This window comes from Rattus rattus, chromosome 1, assembly GCF_011064425.1.
Source record: "Rattus rattus isolate New Zealand chromosome 1, Rrattus_CSIRO_v1, whole genome shotgun sequence".
Lineage (NCBI taxonomy): Eukaryota > Metazoa > Chordata > Mammalia > Rodentia > Muridae > Rattus > Rattus rattus.
Window position 1 is genome coordinate 89,220,791 of NC_046154.1, and position 18,828 is coordinate 89,239,618.

General features: G+C 39.2%; 1 non-coding gene across 1 annotated transcript; it reads right to left on the bottom strand.

Annotated features, from left to right (window-relative positions):
* Positions 1 to 341: 341 nt before the first annotated feature.
* Positions 342 to 477, bottom strand: LOC116890581. Its single transcript, XR_004386743.1, has one exon. It is a non-coding gene; the product is annotated as a small nucleolar RNA SNORA17 (small nucleolar RNA).
* Positions 478 to 18,828: the final 18,351 nt, after the last annotated feature.

An 18,828-nucleotide genomic window follows, 5' to 3' on the forward strand; every position in this document is an offset into this window, starting at 1 on the left:
ATTATGGCACCTGGCAGGGGTCAGCTCGGGCATGTTCTGCCTCCCCAGGTCATCCAGACACTGCCCTGGTGGTCATCTCAGGTTAGTTAGCTCCTAGTCCAGACACCTCAGCATTGGTCTGGTGGTCATCTAAAACTTGATTCTTACCCAGAATACCATGTGAGGGTTGTCTGTATCAGACTCACACCCAGGACCATGGTCCCAGGCAAGGTTCTTCTAGTCTTCCACTTGTTCCCCATCCTGGGAGTCCATCAGGGTTTTTACAGTGCAGATTGTTGGTGGTCTCAGGCTAGCTCCCTCATACCAAACTGATACTTGTCTCAGGTTTGCTTTTCTTAGAGAATGTTGGGCTGATAATCATTCAGAGGGTCCTTTATCAGAACACTGAGCATATACATAACCTGTCTCCTTTCTGCCACCTACTGATTCACATGAAACACTGTAGCCAAACCTGTAATGCAATGCCCCTGGGGGATTCCTTTTAACTAGTTGTTTCTTAAGCTATGCAGTAGCCTTTAAGTTTATGAAGTCCCTCTTGTCAATTGTTGCCCTTAATTCTTAAGCAAATGGTGCCCTTTCCTACACCTATATCCTGTAGCATACTACTACCTATCTTTCTTCTTGTTGTTATTGTTTCAGATCAAGTTTGATGCTTATTACATCTTTGGTCCACTTGGAATTAGTTTTTGTGAAAGGTAATAAATACAGATTTAATTTTATTCTTCTGCATATGCACATCCAATTGTTAGAGAAATGTGGGAAAGGGAGGATCGAATGAGGGAGAAAGGATATAAATAAAAAATGAGGGTAAAATAAAAGTAAGGATGCCATAAAAGAGCATAAATAATCATACTATTAACTGTTTACATAAAGTTAAAAACCTTTTACACACACACATATATAACACACATATATATGAATATATATGCATATATGAATATGTATATGTAGTTTAAATGAAAGTTTAACATCTAGACGGACAGTGCTCCCTCCAAAAACAAAAGATCACCTAATAAAAACTCCAACACTAAATATGAGAAGCCCTCTTTTGAGTTGTTCAGAGTTAGTCAAGGGACTTCTGAAACATACAGGTTATAGCTATGGGCCTTGATACCCATGCCAAGAAGTGAAAAATAAGCACCCTACCCCTGCTTAAGACACCATGCACTTCAAAGAAAACACCAGAGGACCCATGCTGGAATTTATCTGGGTGTTTTCTTTCTGAGGAATAATGTTTATGATACCAGAAAGCATCATGCAAGCTTCTAAGGGAGGGAAGCAAACAACAGTCTTACCCCATTTATGACACCTCTGAGCCATATCAAAAACCAAAATGTCACAAAAGCACTAAGTGTGCAATAGTAGTACTCATATCTTGGCAGTAATCAGCAGTTTTCTGATTGGACTTGTGATCTGCTCAACAATAGTGAAACCATACCTGACACAGGAAATCTAGTCAACAATACAGAGATAATGAGGTCATGGATCTTGGAGAAGAACCTAAAACCAGAAGTTTAATAAGCCAGAAGAAGTCTTAACATCTCTCTCTCTCTCTCTCTCTCTCTCTCTCTCTCTCTCTCTCTCTCTCTCTCTCTCTCTCTCATCACACACACACACACACACACACACACAGTGTGTGTATATTTGTCCTTATACACACAGATAAGTGTAGTCCTTGGTTTTCATCAAGGAAACTTTTCTTTGCAATAGATGGCAACCATTACACAAAACCTTAACCAATCAAAATGCAAAGTGGCAGAGCTCAATCCCAATGCATACAAATACAACACAACTACAGCATATGTGGATAAGGGAAGATTGTGAAAAAAGAGGAAGAAATAACTTTTTAAAAGCCAGAAGATCAAGTAGTTTTCTGTGAGACCATGTCCTAAAGTAATGGCATAAGTCTCACCTACAAAGTCCCACCATGACTGCCTAAATGTGAGCACCAAGAAGGATAGCATCATTAGGCATGCTAAAGTAGATGACAGAAAGATCACAGGCCTCAACACCTATAGAAAGAACTATAGTTAACTAAGAAATATTGAGAGTAGAAGAAAAACTCTTACCTAGGAAAGAATGGCAATTGTTAATCCAATACAAATGGTCAGGCCTGTATACATACATACATACATACATACATACATACATACATACATACATACATACAAATAAATAATACTGGCTTCATGATTTTAATTGAATTAATGTATCTTTCTGTTTTCTATACTCTCTACATAAATAAACTTATCCTAAATCTCTGAAAATATTTTTATCATATATACTATCTTCAAACCTTTTCTCTAAACACATTTCAATCATTCGCTGAATTTCAAATGAAATTCCAAATTACATGGGAACTTGGCATTCTAACCCAGTGTGTGTCAAGGAAGAGAATTCCATAGTTCTTTGAGGCGGGCAAAACACGTATGTTCTTTAAAACATGCAATGTTGTATTTACCTCTTTGAGTATTGTATGTGAAAATTTAAAGATGTCATGAAATAGCATGAGAAAGAAAATGGCTGGATGTTTATGAGTCTTTGAGCCTATTTAGCCCCTGGGATAAGACTTACTCTATAAAATTAAATTAATGATCTCATTCTTGGAAGAGTCAGTTAAATAGTGACATTCCTGAAAAGACTAATCTTTAACATGGTGTGACATTTTAGAGAAATGCTGTAAACAAATTCCTTCTCTTTTTGAAAATAAAGTTCCCATAAATGCCCACCAGCCGAATTCCAATTAACATTTAAAGACGCTGTTTAATCCAAAACTTAAAACTAAATATGGAGACTCCAGATGAGACCATGTCCCCAAGGACACACCAAAATATAAGTTGTATTTTCTGTCAATAATACCACAGAATGCTAACTGAGAAAGATTTATGCCCAGAAATACCTTGCTTTGGCAGGAGAATAGGACAGAACAAAGGCTATGGGTCTAGTTTCCTTGGTTTGTTAAACCCGTGCTTCAAGTTGTAAATAAAACAGCTTCTCTCCAAGGATGGGAACAGGATTTCTGGTGAGGAAGAACTAAGTTCCTTGATTCTGCCTTTCTCTGAACATCTCTGTTAATTGCTTCTGGAAAGAGACCAGGAATATATATTTTCTCATTTTAGACCAATCTGCAATGGGGAAATGGCCTTGAAAATAACAGTTTGTTAATATGTCAGTGTCCAAGCTAAAATCTGTAATTTTGACAACCATTTCAGAACCAGAGCTATGATAGTTCGTCTTTCAGTTGCTTGAAAAATTAATAATGTATGGTCAAGAATCTTCATGGGCTCTCTGTTCCTTCATGGGCTATTCATCACACGCCTGCCTCTCCAGCTCTGGAATCATAAGCTACCCTAATTCATACTGAGTTAAAACCCGGCATCCTTCCTTCAAATCATAACATTCCAACTGGTTTCTCACGGGGCCAAACCACTGTGCCTTTCACTTTGCCCTTTCCTTGGCCTGGATAGCAGTGTTGGATTCAATCCTTTAAAGAACAACTGAGATGCTGCATCTAGTTCCCATAACTCATTGGGTTAACTGGGCTATTATCTCTAATGCATGGGTGATATTTCACTTCAGCAACTAATCACATGTTTTCTTTTCCTGATCCCTAAATTGTGGTCCCTGAGACTCTAAGAGCTATGTTTTAATTCAATTGGCAACTACTACAGTCACTGCCCTGATATGTGTCCCCTAAATGTGGGCTGAATTTTTATCTGTCATTGATCAAAAATCATATTTAAGTTAGGGGGTTAAAAAGCAATATTGAAACCCATAACTTATGGGTTCTGCTCTGTTTCAAGAATTTGGACTTTTGATCATTCATGTCTTACCCTTGAAGCACCAGGTTAGCAAGCACACTTTCATATAAGGCAGAAAATGAAATCATAGTCATTTGTTCTCCATCTTTGAGAGGTCTCACATCCAACAGTCTCAAATGCAAATCCAGCCAGCCTTCCATCTGGGAGGCTCCATCTGGCATTTTGAAATCTATAAACGTCCATGTCAATCCAAACTTATTCTGGGTTCTGTGCAAATTCTACACTAACTTTCCCATATAATCCCCTCTATCCAATTCTCAGAAGAGTCGTCATGTACCAACAATTGCTTCAGCCATCACTGTCAACATCTGCTTTTTAATCACGCCCAGCTGTCATGAACGAGACAGAGAAAGAGTCAAGAAAAGACAGCGCAGGGTCCTGCACTCACATCCCGCCTCATCTCTATGATTCAAATATTTTAGTCTCAAAAGTTCCATGAGTTTCCTCACTTGTCAGAGGTAAGTGAGGCATTGTCGGTAATTATTGACCATTTGAAAAGGATTTATCTTGTTTCTTATGAGAACACTATTTGACTTGCTCAAGAAAAATGAGAGACAGTCACTTCCTTCGCCAGTCTCAGTGCTAAAAATGTTTGAACTTCCTGGATTATGTGACTATGCAAAGAAACATCCAAAACTACTTATAAGGAGTACTTACTCATGATCTCCTGTCTATACTGGGGCCTCTTGGCACACCAAGAGTAAGATTCTCTAGTATTTAATACACAATTTCCCAGAATGACTTCTAAGAATAGCACTACATGCAGTACTAGAAGATATATTAAGGAAAAATAAATGTATATTTTTGTAACTTATGTTGAACCAATTATAACCTACAATGTGTCACTTCTTAGCCAAATAAGACCTTTATTAAGATAGTATATGTGTGATTGTCCCAGGTAGGAAATGACGTGGTGTATCTGACCATTAATTTTTTTATTGAGCTTCTAGTAGAGCTACTGATAACTAGAATATATTAAATATACAAAGAAAAATGAATATCAAACAAATGAGAGAAAACCAAACAACCCTCTAATGGAGACTATCCTGCTATCCTTGTCTTCACTCTGAGCAACCTATGTAGTCAGCTCTCTCTCTCTCTCTCTCTCTCTCTCTCACACACACACACACACACACACACACACACACACACACACACACACACACACATTTCTGCATGTGTTATTTTCATTTGATTTGCTTCCTGGTCATTTTTTTTTTTGGTTCTTTTTTTCGGAGCTGGCGACCGAACCCAGGGCCTTGCGCTTCCTAGGTAAGCGCTCTACCGCTCAGCTAAATCCCCAGCCCCTTATTTTTAAGCCATTCTCTGCCAACTTCTTTTCTTTCAAAGAGTTTCATGTTCAATATTGTTTCAAGGTGTTGTTTTGAGGTAGAGAGGTCTAGGTCATCAAATTCAAATAAATACGAAATTACTTCTTTGCCTTAAGACACCCCAAGTTATTGGGGAAAGTCTCTACTTCAAGTTCATTTTTCAGTCACTCTTTAGTGTAAAAATCAGCTCTCAAAGTTGTAAGGCCGGAAATTAAAGTCTCAATCATTTGGGATTCTATCTGAAGTAAAGCAGATCCTCATTAAAAGTCCTATTTACAATATCGTTGTTGGTAGAGTAACACTAATATTTGCAATAGAAACACAACCACATGGCTTTCAGATAGCATACATACATACATACATACATACATACATACATACATGTTAAACAATTTATCAGTTCTACTTTGAGTAAAGAGGTATAATCAGAAGCATTTGTACTGTTCCCCATATTAACAGAGAGAGAGAGAGAGAGAGAGAGAGAGAGACAAAGAGAGACAGAGAGACAGAGACAGAGACAGACAGACAGAGACATAAAGAGAGACAGAGAGGGTAAGAGAGAGAGAGAGAGAGAGGGAGAAGAGAGAGAGAGAGAGAGAGAGCTCTATTGACTATTGTAGTTTATTTCAGAGCTCTTGTGAGGGGCTGTGGTATTCACTTAGGAAGCCAAAGCATTGGCCTGGCCATTTTCCTCCTAATTCACATGTCCTGTACTTTTATGATCATTAACTCAGACACTATGATCTGAGCTAAAGAAGAGGCACATTACAATGTCAAAAACACAGACACAATAGACAAACCAACTCTTACCAGGCAGCGAGCTTAAACATTCTAGCCTTATTTGGAATCAACCAAAACTCAAACAATGACTGGAAGAGTTGGGATGTCACCTAAGAATCATGGGCCTCTAGACAATCAAACTGGAGGATTTGAAATGATCCTTTTAGAAGCTGAGGTAAGTGTACCTTCTAAACTGTTTCCAACATGTATCTAACTGCTGTGTTGCTGAAATTAAAAATCCCCTGTCTCCAACTTTTACTACTTCAGAAGGTCAGACAGAGAAATAAAGGCAAGATTCCTTTGGCCAACACCAATTTGCCACTCAGAGAACAGTTCAAGACCACCAAAACAAAAACCATGAATGTAGTTAAAATTACTCAGAACACTGAAATAACTGGAGGACTTTGTTTCACTCCATTCCTGTCAGGATTTAATAGCCAGAGGACTGAAATTAAAACTTCAAGTGCCTTGATACATGACTCTCCATGAGTCTATAAGTAATAATAGTTCATACAAATATAAGGAGCAACAGAACAAAGTGAACTATCGCACTCCATCTCTGGGTGTCTGCTCCTGAGCCCTGGTAAGCAAGTTGCTAAACTGAGCTGATAAACTGAGTGACTCAGACAATAAAATGAGGGAAATGTTTTCTAAATGTGAAGTGCTGCATATGTGTGGTTATCGTGTATCTGGAAGATTTCAGGCAGTAGAGACTTGAGCCAAGAAGGCAGTCAGGGCTTTACTTCTGGCCCCTGCCTCTCCCATTTTCACATTCTCACATTGGGGCTCAGACTGGAGGGAACGTGCCCCAAAGATTGGTGGTTTCCATCAGAACACAAGCTCCATAGTTGCAGAGGGATTCCCAGTCTCAGCACATGTTGGCTCCAACTCCAAAATGCCCCGGGTCTCCTCCCCCTAAATTGCTATCAGGCCCCACAGGACAGCTTCCTGCAATGTGTTGTTTTGTCCCTGCTGTTGCTACAGCAATTCAAACAAGATTCCTGTATCCAGTTCTCTGAAATGGAGGCATCTGCATGCAATTTTGAAAGCCCTTGTCAGGGTCCTCTTTTATTGTTTTGATTGGCTCTCCCTGGCATGTAAGCAGAATCCCCAAAGAAGTTCAAAAGGAAAAGACCCCTCTAGGCAAACAAGTGCTTCCCATAAGGGCAGATTGTTTATGCATTCCCATCCCCTATGGAATGAAGAACTTGAATTTGAGACTAACAAATTCATCTCCTCCAGCCCCAGAGGGAGAGTCCACTTGAATCTGCAGATTCTAGGCCTTGCTCAAACTCACATGGAATAAGAGACAAGCCTCTTAAAGAACTGAGCTTTAAGTCCCTGACTTGAGATTCTGGATTCCCCTTTCACTATTCAAAGTAAGAATATCTGTGCTTCAGTTCTTATACCTCCGAAAAGACTAGAGTGGATATTCATGGTCTCTTTTAAGCATAAAATAATTCTCTGCAAACAGCACACCCAGGGCAGTGTTCCCTGACACCTTCGAGCCCCAGGCATCAGAGAACACGCACTATCCTTTATCAGTTTGAGATACCTGTTTACAGAACTATGTCGAAGTCAGTCAATCATATACCAAAGCTCATATCTTGTCAGGGATTGTTATGGCTCCTGCTAACAATCAAACTCCTTTCTTGAACAATTCCTCTCTTCATTTTAATATGATGGTGCTAATTTGTGACAGGCCAGGTTGATTGCATCACTGCTAAAATGGTGGAAAAGATATAGATTAAGGTAGTTTATAACCAGATTTGTTTAGGTAGCCTGGAAGCTTTCTAGTTCCTTCCTCCTAAGAGCATTTCAGATTTATGACCTCATTCCTAAATAGGCAGATTTCCTCCTCTTCCTCCTCCTCCTCCTCCTTCTCCTTCTCCTCCTCCTCCTCCTCCTCCTCCTCCTCTTCCTCCTCCTCCTATGCCTCTTCATCCTATTCCACCTCTCCTCCTCATTCTTTTCTATGCCAACATCCTCCTCTATCCTCCATCCCCTTCCTCTCTCTTTATCCTCAGGCTTTACAACCATGTCTCATTAGGATTTGGACACTCTTACTGACTTGAAAACTCTGTTGTTCTTCAGTTGCTCAGAATCTCTTAGGTTATAGCACTCTTACCAGGATTATCTCCCACTAACCCGTTTAATGTGATCACAGCTGCAAAGTTCGCCTCATCGTGGAAGACTTGCTTTATTCAGGCTTCAGAATTGAGGAGATGGGCATCTTTAAGAGAATCAAATTTGCTCAGCACAGTTACCAACATGGAAAGACATTAGCCCGTTTGTCTACATTGGCAGCTGGCAGCCTCTGGGGTCTAATTATTCTGAATTTCTACTGAGATGACCAACAAGATATAACTACTACCTCTCTAGCCAGAAAACCTCTTCTAGCTCAGCTTTCTGTACTAAGAATATGCCTTCTAGTTATTACAAATTTAGTTGCCTCATGGGGATCCACTTGAGGACCATGAAGATATAGAATCTACATGTGGCTTAATACAACTCATGGAAAAGGGCATGCTTCCTGGTCCAGTGCAGACAGAGAATCTTAATTTTTCCCATCCTAAAAAATATAGGGAAATTCTCAAATGTTGGGTATTCCTTATTTCTAGGGACGGATGTAATATGACACATGTAAAGAAAAGAACAATAGCCAACATGTACTGAGTACTTACATTATGTCACAGATTTGGCTAGCATTAATGCAAAATATATTATCCCACCTGTGTATCATATCTACCATGTGTTGTATTAATACATATAGATCTATGTGAAATGACATAAACAAGTTCAGATAGCTGGCAAATAGTTCCCCAGAATTTCAAGATCTTTCCTGATTGTTCCAGGAGTAAGTTCATAAACTTCTTCTTTGTGGTGACCCTCAGGCAATAGCATCCTAATTAAGAACATTAAAGGGTATTTGTGATTTTGGGCTAATATCCTCTTATCAGTGAGTGCATACCATGTGTGTTTTTCTGTGATTGGGTTACCTCACTCAGGGTGATATTTTCTAGTTCCATTCATTTGTCTATGAATTTCATGAAGTCATTGTTTTTGATAGCTGATTAGTACTTCATCGTGTAGATGTGACATATTTTCTGTATTGATTCCTCTGTTGAAGGGCATCTGGGTTCTTTCCAGCTTCTGACTATTATAAATAAGGCTGCTATGAACATAGTGGAGCTTGTGTCTTTGTCATAGGTTAGAACATCGTTTGGGTATATGCCAAGGAGAGGTATAGCTGGGTCCTCAGGTAGTGGAATGTCCAATTTTCTGAGGAACCTCCAGACTGATTTCCAGAGTGGCTGTACCAGCTTGCAATTCTACCAACAATGGAGGAGTGTTCCTCTTTCTCCACATCCTCAACAGCATCTGTTCTCACCTGTGTTTTTTATCGTAGTCATTCTGACTGGTGTGAGGTGGAATCTCAGGGTTATTTTGATTTGCATTTCCTGATGACTAAGGATGTTGAGCATTTCTTTAGGCACTTCTCAGCCATTCAATATTCCTCAGCTGAAAATTCTTTGTTTAGCTTTGTGCACCATTTTTAATGGGGTTATTTGGCTCTCTGGAGTCTAACTTCTTGAGTTCTTTGTATGTATTGAATATTAGCCCTCTATCAGATGTAGGATTGGTGAAATATCTTTTCCCAATCTGTTGGTTGCCATTTTGTCCTAATGACAATGTCCTTTACCTTAAACAGAAGCTTTGTAGTTTTATAAGGTCCCATTTGTCTAGTCTTGATCTTAGAGTATAAGCCTGAAGTGTTTTGTTCAGGAAAATTTCCCCAGTACCTATGTGTTCCAGGCTCTTCCCCATTTTGAATTCTATTAATTTGATTGTATCTGGTTTTATGTGGAGGTACTTGATTCATTTGGACTTGAGCTTTGTACAAGGTGATAAGAATGGGTCAATTTGAATTCTTCTACATGCTGACCTCCAGTTGAACCAGCACCATTTGTTGAAAATTTTATCTTTTTTTCCACTTGTTGGTTTTAGCTCATTTGTCAAAGATCAAGTGATCATAGGTGTGTGGGTTCATTTCGGGGTCTTCAATTCTATTCCACTGATCTACTTGCCTGCCTCTGTACCAATACCATACAGTTTTTAATCACTATTGCTCTGTTATACTGCTTGAAGTCAGGGATGGTGATTCCCCCAGAAGTTATTTTATTGTTGAGGGGAAATTTTTCACTATCCTGGGTTTTTCACTATTCCAAATGAAGTTGCAAATTGTTCTTTCTAACTTTATGAAGAATTGAGATGGAATTTTGATGGGAATTGCACTGAATCTGTAGAGTAATTTTGGCAAAATGGCCATTTTTACTATATTAATCCTGCCAATCCATGAGCATGGGAGGTCTTTCCATCTTCGAGATCTTCTTCAATTTGTTTGTTAAGAGACTTGAAGTTTCCATCATACAGATCTTTCGCTTTCTTGGTTAGAGTCACACCGAGGTATTTTATATTATTTGGGAATATTATGAAGGGTGTCATTTCCCTAATATCTTTCTCAGTCTGTTTATCCTTTCAGTAGAGGAAGGCTACTGATTTGTTTGGGTTAATTTTATACCCAGCCACTTTTGCTGATGTTGTTCATCAGGCTTAGTGGTTCTCTGGTGGAACTTTTAGGGTCACTTAAGTATACTGTCATATCTGCAAATAGTGATATTTTGACTTCTTCCTTTCCAAGGTTGTCCTTCCATTTGGAGCATAGATATTTAGGATTGAGAGTTCATCTTTGTGGATTTTTCCTTTGATGAATATGAAGTGTCCTTCCTTATCTTTTCTGATAACTTTTGGTTGAACGTCAATTTTATTCACTATGAGAATGGCTACTTTAGCTTGCTTCTTCGGACAATTTGCGTGGAAAGTTGTTTTCCAACCTTTTCCTCTGAGGTAATGTTTGTCTTTGTCTCTCAGGTGTGTTTTCTGTAAGCAGGAAAATGCTGGGCCCTTTTTATGTATCCAGTCTCTTAGTCCATGTCTTTTTATTGGAGAATTGCATCCACTGATATTAATAGATATTAAGGAGTAGTAATTGTTGTTTCCTGTTATTTTTGTTGTTAGAGGTGGAATTATGTTCGCATGTCTCTCTTCTTTTGGTTTAGTTGCAAGAAGATTACTTTCTTGCTTTTTCTAAGGTGTAGTTTTCCTCCTTGTATTGGAGTTTTCCAGATAACCCAAAAGCTTGAATTACCCATGATACAACTCACAGATCACATGAAGCTCAAAAGGAAGGATGAGCAAAGTGTGGAAGCTTCAGTCCTTCTTAAAAGGTGGAAGAAAAATACTCATAGGAGCAGATATGGAGACAAAATTTGGAGCAGAGACTGAAGAATGGCCATTCACAGCCTGCCCCACCAGGAGATCCACCCCCATATATATACAGCCACCAAAACTAGATAATATTGATAAAGCTATGAAGAGCATGCTGACAGCAGCCTAATATAGTGTCTCCTGAGAGGCACAGCCACAGCATGTCAAATATAGAGCCGAATGCTAACAGCAAACCATTGGTCTGAGAACAGATTGCTCGTTGGAGGAATTAGAGAAAGGATTGAAGGAGATGAAAGGTATTGCAACCCTATGAGAACAACAATACCATCGAACCAGAGCTCCCAGGGACTAAACTGCTACCCAAAGACTATACATGGACAGACCCATGGCTCCAGATGCATATGTAGCAGAGGATGGCTTTGTTGGGCATAAACGGAGGGAGAAGTCCTTTGTCCTGCCAAGGCTGGACCCCCCCCAGTGTAGGGGAATATCAGGTGGGGTACAAGAAGGGGGATTTTGGGGGAGGGGGAACACCCTTATAGAAGAAATGAAGGGGGATGGGATAGGGGACTTATGGCCTGGAAAACAGGAAAGGGAATAACATTTGAAATGTAAATAAAAAAATATTCACACAAAAAAAGTGTATTTGTACTCTTGCTCCTTTCTTGGTTTTACTCTTCCCTTCCTGTTTCCACTCTCTCCTCATTCCCTTCCCAGCTCTCTCCACATCCTCATGGCCCACTTCTCTCTCTCTCTCTCTCTCTCTCTCTCTCTCTCTCTCTCTCTCTCTCTCTCTCTCTCTCTCTCTCTCTCTCTCTGCCTTTCCCTGCCTCTACTAGCCCCCATGCCCTGAATAAACTCTAGTCTATACTCAAAAATGGTACTTGTATAATTAATGTCTGAAAGCTTTTATCTCTGGCCTTGAGCCTTCTAAGAAACTTTAAATTCAGAGATACAACCAGGCACATATCACTTCTGTTTCAATATCCGTTAGATATTGCCAAATTATGTCTAAAATTAAATCTTACCCCTCCACCATGCTCCATGCCAGTATTTTTCATCTCAGGCAATGTCAACATCATTTCACACCTTACAGATTACTCAGCAGAAATTATATCCTGTCTGTTGTCAGAACATATATAAAGCATAGGCACTTTCAACCATCTGAACCTACACTAATATGTCCCAATAAAAACCTGAGAGCTATATGTGTGATTTAAAATTTTCCAATATCTACATCTAGGAAAAAAGAAATAATTGTGAAATATATCCAAGAACATGTATTAATATATTTAGGAAACATTTTCTCAAACAATATATAAGCAGTTATTTAAGCAAAATCCTAAGTTAATTCCACATGTGGTTTGTTCAAATTAAATATTAATTTTTTGCATTATTTTCTATTACAGTTTTCAACTCTCATGCATACTGCTTTTATTTATGTATATGTGTGTGGCACAGCATTTTATGCATATGTGTGTATGTTTGCTTGGAGGCTAAAGGTGTTGGGTCTCCTGGAGCCGGAGTTACAGGCAGTTGTGAGCTAACGAACATGAGTAATGAAACACAAACTCAGGTACTTCCAAAGAGTACCTCAATCTCTGATCCATCTCTTCAGCACCTCTTTTTTATACCTTAACCAGCAACACACTACAACTTCAACAATCCACATTTTTTAAATGAGCTGTTATTATATTTGACTTGCTGACTGTAATGATGGGCTAGGTGGGTCTATGACCCCAGCCTTCCTAGCATTCTTCAGTGTGCTTCTAACAAGCCTCAGAGCTCCTCTTCTTGTTTCACAGTGTCTGAGAAAGTAAGTCAGATCATGCTACTCTCTAGCCCCATATAGTTCCTGTTTTCCAATATCTACAAATTAAAATTGCATCCTTTTCATGACTTGGCATCTGGTCACTTCCTGGACATGGCTGTCTATCTCTCCTGCACACTGGACTCCAATCTAGTGGGCATGCTCCTCCCATACACCTTGCATGCCTTTGTGTGACTTGGTTTGCCCCTAGTCCTGAGAGCCAAGACCTTTAGCAGTGACCCTGTACCTTCTTTACAGGACTTTCCTGGAAATAGTGTAAGGGAGTTGACTTTCTTGCCAGCTCCCTAAGATATGTAACAAGCTCTGGGAGATATTTATCTGAATTCTTATCCTTTCCTTTCTGTCTCCTTTTCTTTATAGCTAGCATTTCTTTAATGAATGCCTTCTAAAAGCATATGGGCAACCCAACTACCAACCATATAATCTGGTCAGTTGACCGTTGTTGTTGTTGTTGTTGTTGTTGTTGTTGTTGTTGTTGTTGCTGATGTTGTTGTTGTGCTTATTGTCTGTTTCTGTTTTGTTTTGAAGGCAATTAAGAGAGGGTTTGGGATTTCGGCATGTTACACAAGTTCCCCCTGTTGATCTGCATACCCAGCATTGTTTTCTCTTAGTTTTGAGCTTAAAACTAGGTGCTCACTAAGTTTCCCAGACAGGCCTTGAATCTGTGATTTCCTCCTATCCTAGCCCCTGTAATAGCTAAGATCCCAGGCTTGTGCCATGAGACCCAATGTCATTTGCCTTTGTAATCGCTACTCTTCAGCCTAGAGCTCCTGTGACCACCTGTTCTCTCAATTAGGGTCTTTGTTGAAATATCACTGCCCCAAGAGAAGCCTTCTCAGAAACATGAAAATGTTTCCTTATACCTTCTCCAAATTTACTTCTCAACAAGATAATTATCAACATCTCATGTAGCAGAGGCTGAGCGTCCTATCTTCATTTGGGTGTTGTTGCTGTAAAAAGACACCATGACAGAGTCATCTCTTATAAAACAAACAAACAAACAAACAAAAAGCATTTAATTGAGTCTGGCTTACAGGTTCAAAGGCTCAGTCCATTGTCATGAAGGCAGGAAGCTTGGCAGTGTCCAGGCAGGCATGGTACTAGAGAAGCAGAGATTTACGTCTTGATCCAAAGGCAGTCAGGAGGAGAATGCCATACTTCCTAATATTGCCAGTTCCCATGAGCCAAGCCCATTCAAACGACCACATATCTCTTAAGCAAAGTGATTGGGACAGGAAGGGATTTCAATGTAGAGATAGATTTTCAGATTTTTAAATGTTCATACATTTGCTGAGATATGCTGGGGACAGAGCCAACCTCTTATATAAACCCAAAAGCCATTTTGTTAATTTTACACTTTATACTCAGAGCCTGAGTAATTTCATATTTAACTGTGCCTGGGTTTGCCAGAGGCACATTACATTAAGTCACGTGCGGAATTATTCCATGTGTGCTCAGGAAACACTCAAAAAGCTTTGATTTTTTTGGTGTATATTTTGGGTTCTACATTTTCAGATCAGGAACATTAAACCTGTATTTAATAGGTGAGTTTTATTTTTGTTGTCTTATTAATGCTGTTTGTTGTTCTTCCATTAGAATATAAGCTTCAGAATGGAATTAACTTTGATTTCATATCTCCAATCCTCAGATGTGAGAACAAAGACACAGATAAGTAATGTTATGAAAATAAACCGATGTCTGAAAGAAGAAACTGATAGAGTCACAGCAAAATAATGCAATTCAAGAGTGCATGTACCATGTGTTTGATAAGTTGCTTAAAACTATGTCTGAGCACCCATGTGAGTATGTTTTGTAATGAGCAGCTGGCGGCATCCCTCCACACACCAAGAACGGTGCACCCTGCATCTCTAATAAGCAAATGGCTTTATTTTTATGGTCAACTAGAGCAAAAGTAAACATTATTGCCCTTAAAGACCCTCTAGCCTTCAGGAACAGTAGTAGCTTCTCACTTTCCAAGCGGAGATGATTCCAAGTAATAATTCAATAATGTTAACCCATGTCACATTAGATACACACAAATGGAAAAAGTGAGATAAACAGAAAACACTTAGTACTTCCTGGCACAGATAATGCCCTCTATTCCCAGTAGCTGTAATTATCAATGATTAATTGCTCCTGGATATGTTACTAAAGTTGGTTGCGTCAATGTAAAGGAATGAGATGTGGAAAACACAACAGCAGACTCTGAGGGGGCAATAAACCACACACTGCTACGTTTCTAGAACCTCATGTCCTGCACAGTCACCACTGTAACCTCCACGGAAGAGGCGCGACACAACAATAAAGGAGAACATATGATTTCCCAGGAGAAACGGAATTATCTTTTCTGTGGCTCTAGTAACATTACAGCTCCGTAAATTTTACTGGTAATTTGCAATCTGCCTGAGAGTGCTCATACATTCTTCCAGTGCCCCAGCCAATATTACTTTTGGAATACAGATTATTGGCAGATGTAAGAGATGACTGAAATAGCTTAGAAATGAGAAGCTTGCACTAATTACCCAACCTTTTTCTTGTTGAAGTGAGTCAGAGAAGGTAGCGTGCACCCTGCTTTTAAATGTCAATTCGTTTGTTAGTCACTGAATACACCAGGGAAATGCAATCAGATGATAAAAAGGTGATTGCATTAAGGTAGTGAATATTAATGTCAAAACCACAAGCATTACAGCAAGTGCACTGATGTTCTTCAGGGATGAATATCAGCCATGTCTCTGGTCTGCCAAGAAATCATGCTTCTGCGAATGAATTCCAGCACACACGGTCCATCAGATCCTGGATGCCCCTGTTTTCATAAGACAATGCCAATTCAATCCATGAGATGTGATGCCAGTGCCTGGGAAGAATGGTAAGATGAGGGTAAGTCTGTCATTGTGCTTCTGCTGGTGTAAAAGTGACTGTGAACACAATAAAGTTTGAGAGGCTTATGACAATACAGGCAACTATCGCATTGTTCTGGGTGTCAGAAAACTGAGTGGAAATTATGTGCCTAAAATCAAGGTGTGTGCTGAGCTGTGATCCGTCTGGAGACTCTGTGTCCTTTTCATGTTTTACTTCTTAGAAATGTTCTCATTCCTTGGCCCCAGTGCCTTTCCATTTTCAAGGTCAATAGCAGAGATCTTCAGAGATTTCCAGATTTCTTTGTCTTGTCTCTGCTATTTCCTGTCTCCTTTGTACTCTGTGAAACCCTCTCATAAGGGTTCCTGTGATTATCTTGGGACTTGCCAGGTAATCTGCAGTGATCTCCTCCACCAGAAATCTTGACCTTACTCATATCTGCAAAACTCTTCTGCCCAGTAAGGTAGCATATTTACATTTTGACAGGGATGAGATCCTAATCACGTTTGAAAACATAACTATGATAACTACACTCCCCACCACAGCACCTCTCTTGTTCCCTCATAATTTTCTACCCACAAAATTTAAATTTCCATGGAGCAAATAGGACTTATCCAAACATCATATTAAGATAATTAGACCAATTTTACTCCAGTTTCAATCTGTAATGGACTCTGTCCCTATAAGGTATCAGAGATCCTTTCCTGACATTTGTTTAAGAAAAATAAATGAACCTCATTCTGGATGTCTTAGCACATGCCTGTAATCCCAGATTTTGGTAGGGAGAGGCAAGAGAGTAAGAAGAACAAAAATGAGATAGATAGGCATGGTGACACTTTTAATCCCAGCACTGGGGACACATAAGCAAGTGAATCTGTAAGTCCAATGCCAGCCTGGTCTACAGAACAAATTCTAGGAGAGCCATGGCTACACAGAAAAACCATGTCTCATATGGGAGGTGGGAGGGCAATAATACCCTTAAACACATAGTTGGTTTGAAACAAGCTTGGCTATATAATGCACTATTGACAAATGTGCATTCATGACTGTTACACACACACACACACACACACACACACACACACACACACACACACACACAATGTGTATTTTGTTTTAATTCACCTCACCAAACAGTCTTTAGTAATCTTTCTTATGTACTTCTCAATTCAGAACAGATAGCCATTTCAGCCACTTTCATATTCTCTCTTTCCTCCATTTTCTCCCATCCATATCACATTTATTTCTCAAAAACAAAACAAAAGAACTCATTCACAAAGGACAGACGGATGACTGAGCATTTAGGACCACTTGGTGCTCTTCCTGAGGACATGAGTTCAGATCCCAGTTCAGACCCACATCAATACAATATCCATTGGCTCTCAGCTGCCACTAACTCCAACTCCAATGTCCTCTTCTTGCCTCCTGGGGTACCACCACGTGTGTAGCATGAGTACACACATGCCTACATGTAAAGTAAAATTTAAATAAATGTTTTTAAAAACACCATCACCCACATCAGTAGACATGCCAATCTGGATGAGAGGAAATGTTAACAAAAAGCACACCTTGATAAAGGCCTGAAGGTCATATGGCTGCTGGTAGACAGTGAGTCCGTGTTCTCTAGGAACAAGCCTCTTGGATTTTTTCTTAATTCTAAATGGTCAGATCTAGCTACAAATACAACAGGGCAATATCAGGACTCGGGAGTCAGTCGTATGTGTGCATATATGCATATGTAACAATAACAAAAAGATGAATTTGAGAGTCAATGGTCAGGGAAGAAGGGAGTAGGAAGGATGATATAGTATATTCATTTATGAAATTCTCAGTAGTTTTCAATTAAAAACAAATATAAGGATGAAGGGAAGGAAGAAAAGAGGACAGCCAAAATGAAAAAAAAAAGAGGAAAGATAAATATAATGTTTACAGAATGCTTAGAGAGGAAATCCTGGAAGAGTATTTAGTGAAGGAAAAATCACAGTTTTATATTCTGGCTCACATTTCATTGTAAAAATTTGGACTTTAAATTAAGCAAACAACATCAACAACAACATCTACTACTACTACTATTACTACTACTACTACTACTACTACTACTACTACTACTACTGCTGCTGCTGCTGCTGCTGCTGCTGCTGCTACTACTACTACTACTACTACTACTACTACTACTACTACTACTACTACTTTTGTCTATTGGATAATTTCACCTTTATATTTAATAATAAAATCTTTCTGCCTTTCACAAATGTCCAATTCTATATTTCTTTCATTTCTTCATCACAAGGAGCATCACAGAAAGGATCTCCCATAAATTGTTTAAAGCTAACACATTATTGTAAGACATGAAATTCTTGTGCTCAGAAAAAGTGGGTCAGAGTTTTGCTCATGGATACAAATTAGGAAAAATAGAGCAGGCTAAAGTTTTAGTTTCTTAAAACTGACAAGGGAGTGGTATTTTGTGACAGTGTACTCAGAACCTTACCACATGACACATGTGTCCCGCAGGACATTTGTGTCCTAGCACTTCTCCCTTGTGGACTAGAACAGGTCAGAGCTAACAGGTAACTAACCTGAAAGACACAGGTTCAAAGGAAGTCTAGAGAAAATATCAAAAAATTCCAGTGAAAGAGTGTACGAATGTCAGAAGACTAGAAAGGCAAGATATCTTAACATGACATATAGCTTTGCCCAAGAGCTTAAACACAAGCTAACCAGAATGCACATCACTCTATGGATAAAAATGAAACATTTCTCATTGTTCCCTTCCCTGGTCAGGTAATCTTAGAACCCCTCCCTTGACATTTCTTGTTCCACTCTTTATGTCTGCTTTACATTTTCATCTTTTTAAAGTTAAAAAAATGAAGGTTGCTTATAATTTCCAGTAAGTCACAGTGGTTGGTGGTACTGATGTTGC